The following is a 15,665-nucleotide window of genomic DNA, read 5'->3' as shown; positions in this document are numbered from 1 at the left end:
GAGTCCCCCACCCCCACTTCCCTCCCCACACTCCCCCAACATGTGCGCGTGTACACACACACACACACACACACACACACAGAGTCAGACCCTTTCTTTCTAGAGAGGCAGACCTGCTCAGGCGGCTGAGCATGCCCAGTTCTTCTGAAAGCATGGCCCCAGTTCCCAATGCGCAGGTGCCACGTCTCCGGGTTTTGGTGGCCGCCGGCAGAGAGGGAGGAGGCGGGGTAGCCCCCTCCCTGAGTCCTTCCTAAAGCCTCTCCTACTTAGGGTCTGCACAAAGGGTTACACTAACTAGATCAAAGGCGGTTAGGGCCTAAGTGCAGGGGTGATTTGGAGGTGCCCGGGGCTGTGGTTGGGCTAGGAGTAGTACCCCCCAGAACCCCTGGGAGCAGAGTCTGGGGGCGGGGGGCGGGGAGTGTGGCACATTTGAGGCTGCACTCGGGAAAAGACTTTTTGGGTCCACTTTATCTCTCTCTGAGGCTCAGCTTAAGCCTGGAAGTTAAAAAAAGAAAAAAGAAAAAAAATTAGAAAGGATCCCAGTAGTACTTGCTTTGGAAAATTGTTGCACGGATTAAATGAAGAAAAAGCGTTTAGAACAGTGCCTGGCACAGTATGTACACGCCTTATTTATTAAAAAACACAACAAAACAACACACAGAAAACAGCCCTGCTGCCTGCCCCGACCAGCGGCGCCCGGGCCCCGGCTTCGCCGGTCTCAACCCCACTGCTCTTTCTACGCCCCCCGCGTCCCCCACGGCCCTCTGCCAGCCTGGGCCCACCCCAGCCGGGTGTCCCCGGCCCCGGCTCGTGTTCCCGACGCACCCCGAACTCCAGGGAACTACCGGGGGAGACCCCCCGAGGAGCACTCACGGAGGGGGGGGCTGCTTCTCCGGACGCCCCACCCACCTTCTCCCAAAGCGCTCGGCCGCCCTCCACGGGGCTCAGCCCGTCCGGCGCCCCCTCCCCGCCCCGCGGGCTCCCAGCACCGCCGCTGCCGGCTCGGCCCCTGCCCACCCCCCCAAGCACAGCCCGGGCGCGCCGCACTGGGCATGCTCCGTAGCCCGGGCAGGTTGGGGCTGCGAGGCGACAGCTCGGGCTCCGGAGCCGGGAGGCGAGATAGAGGAGGGAGACTCGGGGGACCGGGGGAACCAGGCGCAGCCCGGGAAGGGGAAGCAGTGGGCCAGGGGAGGGTGGCGGGGAGCGGGGTGGGGGGGCACACTGAGCCCGGCGGACGGTGCGGCGGGCGGGCGCTGCCCTGTGGGCTTGCCCGGGAAGGACCGCCGAGACCCCCCCCACTCCCTTCATCTGCGGAGGTAAGGACCGCGCGGCGGGGAGGCGGGGAGGCCGGGGAGGGGGGCGGAGGCAGGCGGGAGGGCGGGACTGGGGTGCGCCGGGAGGGGGTTCGGCGGCGGCGCTCGATGGCGGGGAGGGGGTTAGTGGCGCCGGGAGCAGTTAAGTGAGCTGCACCGCAAACAAGATCTCACAGATCCAAGCGCGCGCGCGCGCACACACACACACACACACACACACACACGCTCTGTCACACACACACATATATACACACACACGGGGTCTCCAAGGCAGGCAAGGCGGCCGTGGTCGCGTCTTTGGCAGCAGCTCCTCCAAACAAAGTGTGACAGGTAGGAGAAGACATTCCCGGATCCCGCCCCAAGGATGCTCCCGCCCGCCCCGGCCCGTGGCTGGCTGGGGGCTTGTTTGCTTTCGGAGGGTGCGTCCCGACCACGCGCGGGCTCGCGTGCGCGCGCACCCGGATGCCCGGTCGGGTTCCCCGGGTGCAGGTGCCCGGGTGCCAGACGCTCCGCGCGCGCGCGCGCGCGCGCACACACACAAGGGAGCCAGGGGACCCCGTCGCCTTCCCTCCCTTTCCCAACCCCCTCTCCCCCCTCCCCGCCTCTGTTTGCCTGTAGTCATCTCTTACTGGGTTTTCCTCAGACTCTGAAACGTTCACCCTCTTCTGGACTAGAAATAGCTTGGCTCGACGTGTATCTGATTATTTTGGTTGGAAATAGTTGGCATCGTGCTAAGCATGTAAATGTGTGTGCGTGTGGGTCCTAACCTCTCTTGGGGACGTTGTAGAAATGGTGGACCCTTTTCCACTTAAAATAACCCTGATTGGTGTAGCACTTGAGGGGGGGGGGAGTGTTGCGGAGAGTGTCGGTCCGTGTTTGACCCTTCTAAAAGCGGATAACTGAAGGATAGTATAGGTGTCTTATTTTCAGACTTTTAAAGTTGCTTCTTTTTTTTTCTTTTCTTAACCAGTTAAGTCTTGTGTGTTTCCGAGTTTTAGACTTTGTAGACTGTGGAATCGAAGTATGAAAACATGGATTTCTTCAAGTTCCAAATGTGCCCCAGTGCAACTTTACCTACAATCATAAAACTATCATAAGACTAGTATTTTTTCCCCACAAAGAAAGGCAGATGTCTATTATATTTCCACAAATAACACATGCATTTGAGTGCTGCCTCTAACTTTTTCTTAAAAAAATAAAAAAGCCTTGTAGTGATTCTAGCTATTGTTCTGAAAACAAAGTGTTTGAGATTTAAATTGAGGCAAAACTATTCATAGAAGGTCACCATATTTTTTAAGGCTTAGAATGGTCTATAAATTTAACGGTGTGTGGACATAGCTGTTGAATGATCTTGTTGGTTCTTAATGTCATCCAAGCATAGGCAACTGTGTAACAGCTCAAAATGGAATTGAACTTCCTCTTTAAAGAGAACTCAGATTCATAAAGGAAGTATGACCAGGAAAAGCAACTGGTGACTTTAACCTAGGCATTCTCCAAGAAGGTTAAGAAAGGGGCTGAAGAAATGTTCTCTTCAGTAGGAAAATTGTGGTGTGTGTGTGTGTGTGTGTGTGTGTATGTGTAAAATGTTAACTTTTTTTCAAGATGTTGGTTTGAAAACTGTATGATTGAAGTGACAAAGAATCTATTGGTTTATACTCTTCAAACTTGAGTGGTCTAAGTTCCTTGTCAAACAGAAGATCAAAAATCAGTTGGAGCAGGGTGGTGTAATCCCCAACTATGTTACATAATCGACTAGGTTGTGTTTTTCATATAACAGTCTTGCCTATTTTTCAGTTGCTGTATTGATCCATCATATCATCTTTCTTTTGAACTGGAGAAGTTTAATAAATGATTGCTGTCTTGGGAGAACACCTGCTTTTGTTTTTTAAAAATATCAGTTTTAAATGGGTAGCATTTTGTCAGCATTTTAATGCATAAGTGACTTTTGCTTCTGGAACTAGTAACTCTTTGAATGTAACATAACCTCTATCTAAAGATCCCATGTATTGAATTACTGATTACGTTTCCCTCCAACTATATCATTCTTCAGCCATCAGAACTTAGTTTTGATTTAGCTTTGATAATATCACTACCCAGCCCTGAATTAAATCTGAGGTGGAAATGCTATTCTGCAAGTAACTGTCAAAACAGAATTTCAAAGACTCTGTTTGATCAAGGGTGCACATTCACGTCTGTTGGAATAATTCTACCTTTATTTTACAAGTGCACACCCCCGCAGAAGAGCTTTGTTCTCAAATACTCTTTGGGAAGTTTTATATTTGCGTGCCAGAGAAAATGTGAGTGATGTGAAACTATTACATTCCCCAGAATCTTGAGGTGCTATGTGTGAGTCTTAGGAGGTGATGAAATACAGGAATTTACAAAGTATTAACGGTCAGGCATCTGTGGCTTACTCCTGTAATCCTAGCTACTCATGAGGCTGAGATCTGAGGGTCGTGGTTTGAAACCAGTCCAGGCATGAAAGTCCATGAGACTTACTTCCAATTAACCACCAAGAAGCCAGAAGTGGATATGTGGCTCCAGGGGCAAAGTGCTAGCTTTGAGTGAAAACCCAAGAGAAAGTACTCAGGGCCTGAATTCAAGCCCTAGTACTAGAATATGCACAGACAGACAGATAGGCAAACAGACAGATACACACACACACACACACACACACACACACACACACACAGTGTTAAGGCTTAACAGAAAGCTTTTTTGCAGAAATGGATTTTAAAAATTGTCTCACTTCTGAAAAACTGCATCCCAGCAGACTTGCAGAGACCAGTCTGTCCTTCTGGTGCTGCTGTTTTGTCTTTTCCAAGAGCATATGTAGCTGCCTTTAGATTAGTATATACTGCTGCTGATTTTGGTAACATGGGACTTTTATATTCACAATCTCAATGAGTATGCCCCCCCACCCCGGGATAATGCTAAATCCATTTTAAGATTAAGAATTAAAATTAAGAATTCAAATGATGACAATTGTCTTGTATTCATTGGTACCAGTCCTGGAAGTGAAAATGGAGGTGAATTGAGCTTTGTTGCTACTCCATTGTTGTCCTTGAATCCATCCCCCTTGTGGATGAAAACTCATGAAAGGCTGTGATTTAAGGCAGTTAGCTTTGGGCACAGGGTCTGGATTTCCAGTCCCAGTTCTTTCAAATCTAACTGCAAACTCAATTGTCAGACTGCATGAACAGAATTTGCGGGCTACTTTTTTTTTGTAAAGTTAGTGAGTGGCTACCACATTTGCTTTTATTTTAAAGACTTTTAAACATGAAACTGTTCACATTTTCTGCTGAGAATATATCTTTTTGGATCAGAGCACATAAGTAATAGTGTCAGGCAGGAGTAGGCAGATGATATAGTTCTCATGTTTCCTACAGTGTCCGTAGGAACTCAATATTTGAGTGAATTCAAATATTTTTGGGAAAGGGTATTCTTTGAAACCTGTAATTATTTATAGTAAGATTGGGACTAAGTTATTGACATTGGTGGTCACTTCTGATTAAGGATGAAACAGCACGTGTGTTAGCACAGATGAGCCAGCTTTTTAATAAACTCTCATCACAGTGAGTTCCTGTAAGATCAAGAATTTCTGTGTTTGAAATGCAGAATTAGGTCAAGGACTAATGGCGGTGCTTTAATGAACACCATTGATATTTCATGTCCAGACTGAAATTCCTCAAGTAGTGACTTTTTCCATTTTATAATATGAGCATATAGACACATTCTATGTCTGCAGGAAACACATACTCACCTACTGATAAATAAATACATTATAATTTTTTGGATCAGAGCACATAGGTAATAGTGTCAGCACTGATGGATTTCAGCTGTGGCTGTCCAGTTTTGCTGTTGGCATTTAAATGTTAACCTTGTTTGCAAGGATACCGCTTAATACTTAGGGCTTCCCACTCTACATTTTCCTGTTTCCCTGTCAGGCTTAGGAAAGAGACAGAATAACCTTGCTTAGTATGCATAGTATTTGCTTTTTCTGTTTAATAGTTTTTCTTCTGATAAGCCTGATACTATGAAGCAGAAATACTTTCTCAACTTGTAATATCACTTATCTAGTAACACATTCGAATGATATAAAGGTTTTGCATTATCTAGAGGCTGTTGCCCCCCTCCCCAAATATATAAATGCGTTTGCTTCTTCTGCAGTGGGTAGAGGTAGACTAGGTAATAATCTATTACTGGAGTGGGTGAATGAGAGGTTGTATTGTCTTTGTTGGATTTAATCCTGCTTTCAAAATAACCAACCGAGAATCAGTTTTATTTGCAAAGTCTCTTTTTCACTCTATTGCAAGCACAACCTGTGAAACCTCATTTTCTCAATGTCTATCTTGTTGCTCATGTGTTTGGGTGCTTTCTTCTCTGCTGAAGGTATAATCAAGTTCCTAGAGGAGATGAAAGTCATATTTGCCTTCCTTTCAAGTCTCATCTAAGAAACTATTATGTTCAGGGCAATGAATGACCAGCTATTTACATGTAATCCACTTTTTCTTTAAGGAATCAAAACAGTTGAAAGAGGCCATAAATCAGAAGGTTTCCCTCTGAACACTTTTCTCATCTAGTACTTACAAAGTCTTTGGTGAGCACATGCACAACACATGACTACAAGATAATGTTATCTTCTCCCCTAGTGTGGGAGTCTCCTTCATAGCTCTTCTCCCATGATCCTTTGGGGAATTCTACCTTCTACTATTGAAACAGTTTGGGGCCAGGCAAATCATTACTTTAGGATGTATTACTCTTCTGAAGCACATTTTCCCTCCTAAACAATTAAAGGATGTTTTGGTTCCTTGGCATGAAGAATCTTAAGTAGACATTTCGGTAGAAACTGGAAGAAAAAAGTCACTTAAACCAATGATAAGCAGCTCATAAGCGGAGAAGACATAGACCATTTATTTTGCATTTGACTTCTCCTTTCCTCTACTAGGACAGGCATTTTTCACCTCAGGTCCACCCCATAAAAGCTGGAGGATGCAGTTTAATGGGTTCATGAGTGTTGCTGGCAGGTTTTTATTTGTACTTACTTCCAAGTGACAATTACTGCAGGACTTAGAGGCATTGCTAGACCTTGGTGTTTAATGGGTTCAGAAGTAACAAGTATTACTGTGTTGTGGGTCCAATTTAAAAATTTTTATTGTGATACATATATTTTAATATGATTTGTTTCTAATGTATCTGTAAGTAATTGTATGCGTTTAAAATATGCTCCAAAGGCTTTCTAACAGGGTTAGAAAGGAGGCCCAAGACCCACACAAGGTGATACACATCAGCTCTAGAAATGGTCCCTTTGGGAGGTGGTCAGTGGACAGATGGACAGATGCTAATTGCATACTGGGTTTGTTTTCAATAACATAGAGCTTCTGAGATCTTCAGACACTGGGATCAGGGAGTCTTGACCTGTAATCCTAACAATGTGCTGTACCAGCCATGTGACCCTGGGCATAGGCTTTGAGCCTTAGTTGCCCCATGGGTACAAGAAGAATAAAGATGTAGGCTGAAGTGCCCTGGACTGCATGCTAAATGATCCAGGGTACTGTAGTAAGTGCTGCTGCTGCTGCAGCTTTCTGCCTTTCCTCTTACGAGTGCTATTAATATTATCATTCATGCTATTTATTTTCCAAATGACACTGATGTATCCATACAGACCACTTGGAGGATTTATTTATTTTTTATTCAAAGATTTAGCAGCCCTCCACTGGCTCCTTGGAAATGCTAAATGTTTCTTTGGACCTGTGTCCCTGTGACTTCATTTCTTTTTTTTTTTTGTCGGTTATGGGCTTAAACTCTGGGCCTAGGCGCTGTTCCTGCACTCTTCAGCTCAAGGCGAGCACTCTACCACTTGAGCTACAGCGCCACTTCCCTGTGACTTCATTTCGATAGAGGAAACTAGCACTAGCTCCTAGTCTCCTATCTCTGATGGAGATGTTATTTCCTTAGCATCTTTATCTCCTATCTAGGCTTTTCATTCTTCTTTGGTTGGTTGTGGGACTTGAACTCAGGGCCTGGGCACTATCCCTGAGCTTTTTTTTATGCTCAAGAGTATTACTCTACCACTTTGAGGCACAGTGCCACTTTCAGTTTTCTGGTGGTTAACTGGAGTCTCACAGAGTTGCCTGGCCAGGCTGGCTTTGAACCACAATCCTTAGATCTCGGCCTCCTGAGTAGCTAGGATTACAAGTATGAGCCACTGGCACCTGAATTTTTTTTAAGACTATATTCATTGTCTTATGAGCCTAAAAGAGAGAACTATCTACTAGGAGATTTGGGGATCACCGATGTTTGTAGGGTACCATGGCTCTCGTTCATCCATAGGTCTTCAGTGGGAGCACTCAGCTTCCCTACTTTGAACATTAATACACAATGATAGTAAAACAAAATCACAGACAGTCATTGACAATTGCAAAAAGTCACTTCATTTACTCCCTCACCCCCAACAAGCCTTTTTTTTGGTGAGTACCACTGTTCTCTTCAATTTACACTGAGGAAACTGACATGAAGAAATTAGGTTATTCACCCCAGGGAGTTAAAATCCAACTTTTTCCCTCTATATGACTTACGCTGGTTAGACAAAGACACTCATGATCCTCCTGTGTCAGCTTCCCCAGGCTGGGATTCTAGGCCTGTACCACCACACCTGGCCTACTACCATAGCTCTGGGTTACTTGCCATTCAGGTATACATGCTACAGAAAGTTTTGTTTTTTGGGAAATTGGGTGAAGTCACAGCTAAGCTTTTGGCATTGCAGCTGTGAGGATGGAACTGAACTGGCAGATGAGGATAAGGTCTGAGTCACCATTTCATTGTAGGAGCTTTCCTTTCTGCAGTTACATGGGCTAACAGTCTGACAGGGAGGTTACTGCAGGATAATTGGGATCCTAAGCATGAATTCTAGCTCTCTCAGGGACCTGTGCTTTATCTGACCAACTTTCTCCTGATTTCATTGCGTTTGGCATGGTCTCTGATGCCACTAGTGACCAGCTAAGTAATTTGCACAAGAGTTATTGACTGGGTTTTAGATACCTTAAGGAGTCATGTGGTGCTAAGTCCCTCTCAGGAGAGCAGCTGCAGGGCAGGTAATGTCTCATCAGATTTCTACAGGTGGGTCTGGGACTCAGCCTTGCCAACAGCTATACATTTTCAAGAGAAGCTTGAATTCTAGATTTATTTGGAGCATTCATTCAGGGAGATTTCAGTCTCCTCAGTTATATATCTTTATTTACATATATTTGGATGCAATTGAAAATAAAGACAAATGTGTCAACCTCTGGTGTGGCCAAACCAAACTCATCTGGGAAATAAAGTTAACCCCCCTGCCCCAACTCCCATTTTTGAGGTTTTTTTGTCAAGAGTGGAATGCTCAGAAACATGCTCAGAATGCTCAGAAAAAAAAAACACATTACTTTTGTTTGACATTGTTTTTTAATGTATTTATTATTCAATTGCAAAGGTTGTTATGGTCTTTCATTTTGAGAGTGAAAGGATTTCAGATTCTGAATTTCGGCTTGATTTTTTTTTTCTGCTGTTTCCCCCAAGATGTTAGCAAAATATACACCAAGCTGAGAGGGGTAGGACATACTTTTCTAGTCTATGGCAGTCCTTTAATCTATGAATACCTCAGCGTTGAGAGACAGGCGGATTCACTAATGGGGACTTGGAGATTCTCTGACCTGCATCACTGACTTCAGCTCTAACCAGCCACAATTGTCCCTCTGCTATTTGGTAGTTGCTATATTTATTCGGAGTGAATACAAGGTTTCTGCAGGTTAGTGTTTCCAGGTGCAATCCACTTAAAAGCCCTCATTTTCCTTGACGCAGAGATCACCCTCGATACAAATGAAATCCTACTCCCTATGAGAAAGATTGTTTTTTTCTTCTCCCTTTTCTACAGCCTCCCTGGATAGAGAACCATCCACACAGTGGAGAGCGCCTTTTTCCCCTCTTCTGTGTGTGAATTTACATATAGCAGCACATAAACAGTTTTCTTCCTTATTATAAAAACTGGGTCATTCTCTGTACGTTTTCCTTTGACTTGCTCCCTGTCCTTAACTGGAGATTTTGTCATGGTATTGTATTTGTTATCTTTGTTCTTCCTAACATTGTGTACAGTTTGGTAGGCTGTCCATACCATGTTTTGACCATTTCTCTATTTTCATTATTGCAAGTGGAAAGATTGAAGATCTTTTCTCATTAGGCTTTGTGCATACATGTGAAAATTTCCTGCAGTTAAATTCCAAGAAATAGAGTTATTTGGTCCTAAAAGTTTGTACATTTTAAATTTTGAGAGAGCACTGTATGCCTCTGAAAGAAAGAAAGAAAGAAAGAAAGAAAAAAGAAAGAGAAAGAAAGAAAAAGAAAGAGAAAGAAAGAGAAAGAAAGGAAGGAAGGAAGGAAGGAAGGAAGGAAGGAAAGGTCTCTGTGAAACTTCTGTCTCTCACAACCTCAAATTATGCAACTGTGTCTTCTAAGTCAAGCATGATCTACAATGGTTACACAGTTCTATTAACTCAGTCAGATTCCAGTGACTTTAAAACATAGACATAGAATGTTCTTAAAATTCCTTGAGAAGATCATACTTAATAAAAAAGAATTTGCTATTTAAGAGGCTACTGGAAAAGCCCCACAATGCAGAGATATCTTTTTTGTTGTTGTTGTTGTTGGTCATGGGGCTTGAACTCTGGGCTTGGGCGCTGTCCTTGCGCTCTTCAGCTCAAGACGAAGCGCTCTACCCTTGAGCCATACTGCTGCTTCCGGTTTTCTGGTGGTTAATTGGAGATAAGAGTCTCAAAGCCCAGGCTGGCTTTGAACCACAATCCTTAGATCTCAGCTTTTCTGAGTAGCTAGGATTACAGGCATGAGCCACTGGCACTTGGCAATTCAGAAATATCTTGTAGAGTTGGAGTTGAAGAGTTTCTGCAAAATTCTTGACCTCTGTCTAGAAGGACTTGTCATATGTACCTTGGAATATGTGGACAGAGTACTGTGGCCTTGCGTAGGCCACACAGAACAGAGGATGATCTTCACCTGGGACAGTTAATGTCAAAGCTGAGAATCTTGCTCAGGTGTATTTGTAGCTTTAGACTTTCTAATACAGTTGGCTTTTTGTATCCATGGATTCTAAATATATTGGTTCAAATAAACCACAGATTGAAGATATGTGGATAAAAATTGTGTCTTTACTGAATATGAACAGATTCTCTCCTTTTTTCTTCTTCATTTATTTTTGTTGCTGTACTGGGGATTAAACGCAAGGCCAGCTACTTTATTAATTAGCTTCATCCCTTGCCTTAGACATTTTTCCTTATCATTATTTCCTAAACAATACAGTGTAACAACTGTTTTCATTGCATTTAATTATATTATATATTATAAGTAATGTAGAGATGATTAAAAGGATATAGGAGGTGTACATAGATTACAAGTCATAGGCAAACAATGTACCATTTTATATAAGGGAGTTGTGTATCTGTGAGGGGTTATGGAATTAAACCCTTGTGAGTATTGAGGAATGATTGTACTTAATTAAGAATCTGCTTTATCCTCTTAGAGAATTAGAAAATTCCAAGATAATGCTATCTTACCATGTGTCTTTATTTATAGATACCTGGAGTTAATTTCCATGATGTTAAAAGCAATATGTAGGCAAGTAACTCTGTAAATTAGAAACTGCACAACGTTTTCATTTAGGGAAAGATTTGAAAAAAAATCTACAAAATCTAGGTCACTGATTTGAAATTTCTTTTATAAGTGACATAATTGTTATCAATAATGTAAATCCAATTATTGGTTACATTTCAGAATTTTATGATGTATGTGTCACAGTATCATGGTTAGTAAATCTTGATGTGGATAAATGGCAGGAAAATGAAATCTTGTTTCTGTTTTCCACAATGGGTTTTGGTCTTTTATTGGTGCTATTTCTTTAAGAAAAATTCTAGGGCTGGGAATGTGGCTTAGTGGTAGAATGCTTGTCTTGCATGCATGTAGCCCTGGGTTCAATTCCTCAGTAACACATAAACAGAAAAAGCCCAGGAGTATCACTATGGCTCAAGTGTTGGTATACTAGCCTTGAGCAAAAAGAAGCTCAGGGGCAGTGCCCAGGCCCTGAGTTCAAGCAAAAAAAAAAAAGTGAAAGAAAGAAAGAAAAATAGATAGATAGATTCTGGTTAGGTTGGCAATGACATCCACATTCTGATTGTATGCCTTCTGCATGTTTATTTTTGCAGCACATTGCCAATTGTAGAAATATGGTAGGATTCAGTCGTATTTCCTTGGCATCCAAACCTTGCGTATTCAAGGAAAGTCTGTGCTGGGTTTTGCTAATGGAAATGCTATATTGTGTTTCACAGTTTACAGACAATATCCTTAGATAATATCCATCCAAGCCCAATAAAAAGTGCCACCTGGTAGAACTCTTTTTCCTTTTCTTTTTTTCTTTCGGCAGTACTTGGATTGAATTTAGGACTTGCACTTGCTAGTCAGGAACTATACCATTTCACCCACACATGCATTTTATATCATACTAGACTAAGCTGAATTCTCTTTCTGTGTGCTTTCCTGTGTCTCTGGAGATGACAAGCATATTCAGCTTTCCCATAATCAGGATAACAGGTATGTACCAAGCCTAGTCATTGGTGAGATGAAGTCTCATAGATGGGGTTATATATAGATACATATAGATATATATGTACAGGAAATTGAACTCAGGATGCCACACTTGATAGGCTAGTGCTCTACCAGTTGAGCCATGCTTCTAGCCCTGCTTTTTCCCTGGCTATTTTGGAGATGGAGCTTCAAAGACTTTTCTGCCCAAGCTGACTTCAAACCACGATCCTCTAGCTCTCAGTCTTCGGATGATCTAGAATTATAGGGTTGAGCCACTCCACTGGGTCTGGTGACTCTGTAATCCTGTGTCTTCAGGGTCTTGCTAGGGAGCAGATAGCATGTGGACATCTACTTCTTCTCTGATTATATAAAATAATATTTATTGACATGAACTCCAGGAAGTGGGAACAAGAGGTTTTGTCCTTCCTATGTTGTTTTAGTTTTCTTTCCTTTTTGTCTTGTTTGTTTGTTATCTGCCTTTGTGAGGGTAAAGAGGGCCACAGTAATGGAGGGACAAAGGGTGAACACATGCAGCAGTGGTACTCACTGGATACTATGTTGAAAATGAAGGACACAACTTGTAGGTGGGGATGGGAGGGAAAAACTGGGAGAGAGAGAGAGGGAATCTGTGGCATTGTCCAAAAAGAAATATGCTCTTTACTTGATTTAGGTAACTTAATTCCTCTCTACATCACCTTTATAATAACCGTAAAAACTCAAAAAAGAAAAGGTCCTGAGGGGAAAAGTTGGCAAATAAATATGGAGAGGCAAGTGGCAGTCCTCACCCACATGCCCTCCTGGAACAAGGTAGATGTGGGTAAAAGGTTAGGCCAAGGTCAAAAGTCTGTGGTCTGGTTTTGTGGACAAATAAGCTGCAACTGTGATAACCACATTGAAAGTTGGGAATGTTTCATAGTGTTACATGGTTCATGCATCATTAAAATTTTTGGTGGGCCTTAGAGTAACTTTTAATCAATTTTAAAAATTGATTTTAGCCTGGGTACAATTCACAGTTGTAGTTAAACTATTCAGAGGATAGACATCTAGATGATTGTGGTTTGAAGCTTACCTGGACAGAATTGTGACAACCATCTCCAAAATAATAAAAAAAAAGCAAGGGTAGAGGCATGGCTCAAGTGGTAAGTCACTAGCCTCCCAAGCCATCCTTGTAAGTTAAAGTCCCCGAGTTTAAATCCTAGTGCCAGCAAAAAAATAAAATAAAAAAATATATATATATTGACTGAATCAGTCAATAAAAATTGTTTTTAATGTCATTTGGAATGCGAAATGCCTAGAATGAGAAATCTTATGTATTATATGTGATGTACCCAAACTGTAGACTTCGAGCTAGAAGAGATTCATAAAGTCTGTCAACATAGAATTAGATACCTAAGATATAATTTCTTTGTTTTTAATATTTTATGAAAATATTTTATCTGAAATGTCAGGTACCTGGGGGAAGAGACTAGAATGAAATTAAGGTTATTAACAGTAATTTTCTTTCATAGAAGTCAATTTAACTGAATCATTAGCATCACTAAGTAGAAATGAACAAGCTGTATTTTCCCATTGGTTCAGTGTGGCAGTGAATATCCGAGACACCTGAATAATGTATTCTCTTGTTTTCCTGCTCCTTTTGTTTGAAAAGGTGCAGACTGCTCTGTTTGTCCTTCACTAACAAGCAGTGAAACTTGATTAGAATCATGAAACCACACTGCTGAAAGGAGTTCATCTCTTTCTTACATCCAAATCTTACGGTATAAGGAAACAAGGCACTAGCTGTTAGCAGAGTTGATGACTCTGGGAAAGTCACATCATCACTCTTATCTGAAGGAATCACACTGCATTAATTAGTTTTTGCCAGGACCTTCTTAGTCGTTGAAGTCCCTGAGTCTGAGAGCATGATTTTTCCTTACACACACACACACACACACACACACTTATTTTTATATATTACGGAAGAGATTCATGTTTCCACCACCCATCCCTTACAATGGTATTCTCTGGAAGTTTCTACATTACTCTTGGTGCTCCTTACTCTGTTAACACCTTCTTCATGAGATAGTGCACTGACTTCTACAATTCTTAAAACCTGATTCATGCAAGTTCTTTTTATCCATGACTTCTGTTTGAGCTCCAGATTCATCTCTTCTGGTAGCCATGTGGACCTTGAAGTTGTGTGGGTGCTTTCAAGTCATAGTGTTCAAAAGACATGTCCTCAGTTTCACCCCATATATGTGTCTTACCCTGGGTTCTAGAACTTCATTTGTATCTCTTTTCTGTCTGCTTTTCCCCAGCCAATCCTATGCTGCTAACTAAATTTATACCTTTGTTGTTTCGTGTCTTGATTGTTCCAAGAATTTTCAGTCCACTCCCTTACCACCATTCATCCATCATGTATTTTACTGGCTATTAAAGGAACATCAGACACTTTTAATAGTGATGGAGTTGCCACTCTTGTTCTCTGGTTTACAGTTTATTGGAGGAGTCAGACATGTAAATAGATACTTTATAACTTCACATCTTTGCCCCTTGATTCCATTCTCCTCACTCAACTGAAGTAATTTAAGAAAATAAATCTCATTATATAGCATTATCTTTGAAATACTTCAACAGCTCCCTGTTACTTTAGAGATTGATTTCTATTTCTCTAATTTGTCAAAAATAAACCATTCATGACCTGATCTCTGCTACGAAGTTTTAACTCCTTCCTTTGCTTCACTTGCGCTCAGACTTATTTAAAAAAAAAAAAAAGATGTAACAGTCCATAATGACTTTGCTGACTTTGTATTCCATCCCCTAATTTAACTAGCTGAATTCTACAGATCTTCAAAGACCCTGCATAGTGTCCATCTTCTCTGAAAAGCCATCCTTGTTTTCAGTTTCAGCCCAGATCAGTGCCTCATCACTGACCTCCTGTTGGATGTATTGCAAATTTTAGCCACTGGCGTAACTCCTGGGGAATGGAAAATTCTAGTTAGTGCAAGACTCTGGTGCCAACTCTGAAATGCATGAATATTTAAATGCCATTATTGAAAACTCTTCACAGAAGAGAAGTTAGAAAAGCAATGGTGTATAAACAAAAGAAACACCATAATCAATAAAAATGAAGCTATGTACAGACTTATTAAAGAGGAAAAGATTTTCTATGATTATTTATACTGGTCCCTGAAAAGGAGCAGAATGATCAATTTGGGAAGATGATCAGTAATTTGAAAATTCTGTATTCATTATTTATGCTAACAGAACCCCTGACATTGTAATATATTAGCAATCTACATCTAGAGTAGATATTTCCCTGAAGATAATTTGTCATTTATTCTTGGTGGACACACACACACACACACACACACACACACACACACACACACACAGTTTTTTGTTTTCACCATATAATTAAGTTTCATTTTAAACAGATCGTGCTTATTTTTCATGCTCACTTTAATAGTATAATATAGCTTTGAATCAGAAACATTTTTTACTTCAAACTTGGCTAGAATTTTAGGGGGAAATTATTTAATATGATTATTTTATTAAGTTGGACTTTTGGTATTTTACAGTGCTTTGTATATATTTTCAAAATGACCTGAGACAATTTGAGTGCCAACTAGAGAAAGCTATTAATTAATTAAAGGGAAATAATCTGCTGAATACTGTTTGTGACGGAGCATGTTTTATAGTTCCAAATCAGGAGGCAGCATTTTGCTTTTAATGGTTTGAATTTTGTGA

General features: G+C 41.7%; 1 protein-coding gene across 1 annotated transcript in view; it reads left to right on the top strand.

The window, feature by feature from the left end:
• The first annotated feature begins 1,554 nt into the window (after positions 1-1,554).
• Plcb4 (phospholipase C, beta 4) overlaps positions 1,555-15,665 on the top strand; it is a 352,340-nt gene continuing 338,229 nt past the window's right edge. Inside the window, exon 1 of the mRNA XM_013011053.1 lies at positions 1,555-1,643. The gene's annotated coding sequence lies outside the window, so the exon portion shown is untranslated. The remainder of the gene's footprint in view (positions 1,644-15,665) is intronic.

Source organism: Dipodomys ordii, unplaced genomic scaffold (assembly GCF_000151885.1).
Source record: "Dipodomys ordii isolate 6190 unplaced genomic scaffold, Dord_2.0 Scaffold13, whole genome shotgun sequence".
NCBI lineage: Eukaryota > Metazoa > Chordata > Mammalia > Rodentia > Heteromyidae > Dipodomys > Dipodomys ordii.
The sequence above is the reverse complement of the archived record's forward strand: the minus strand, read 5'-3'. Positions and strand labels throughout refer to the sequence as shown.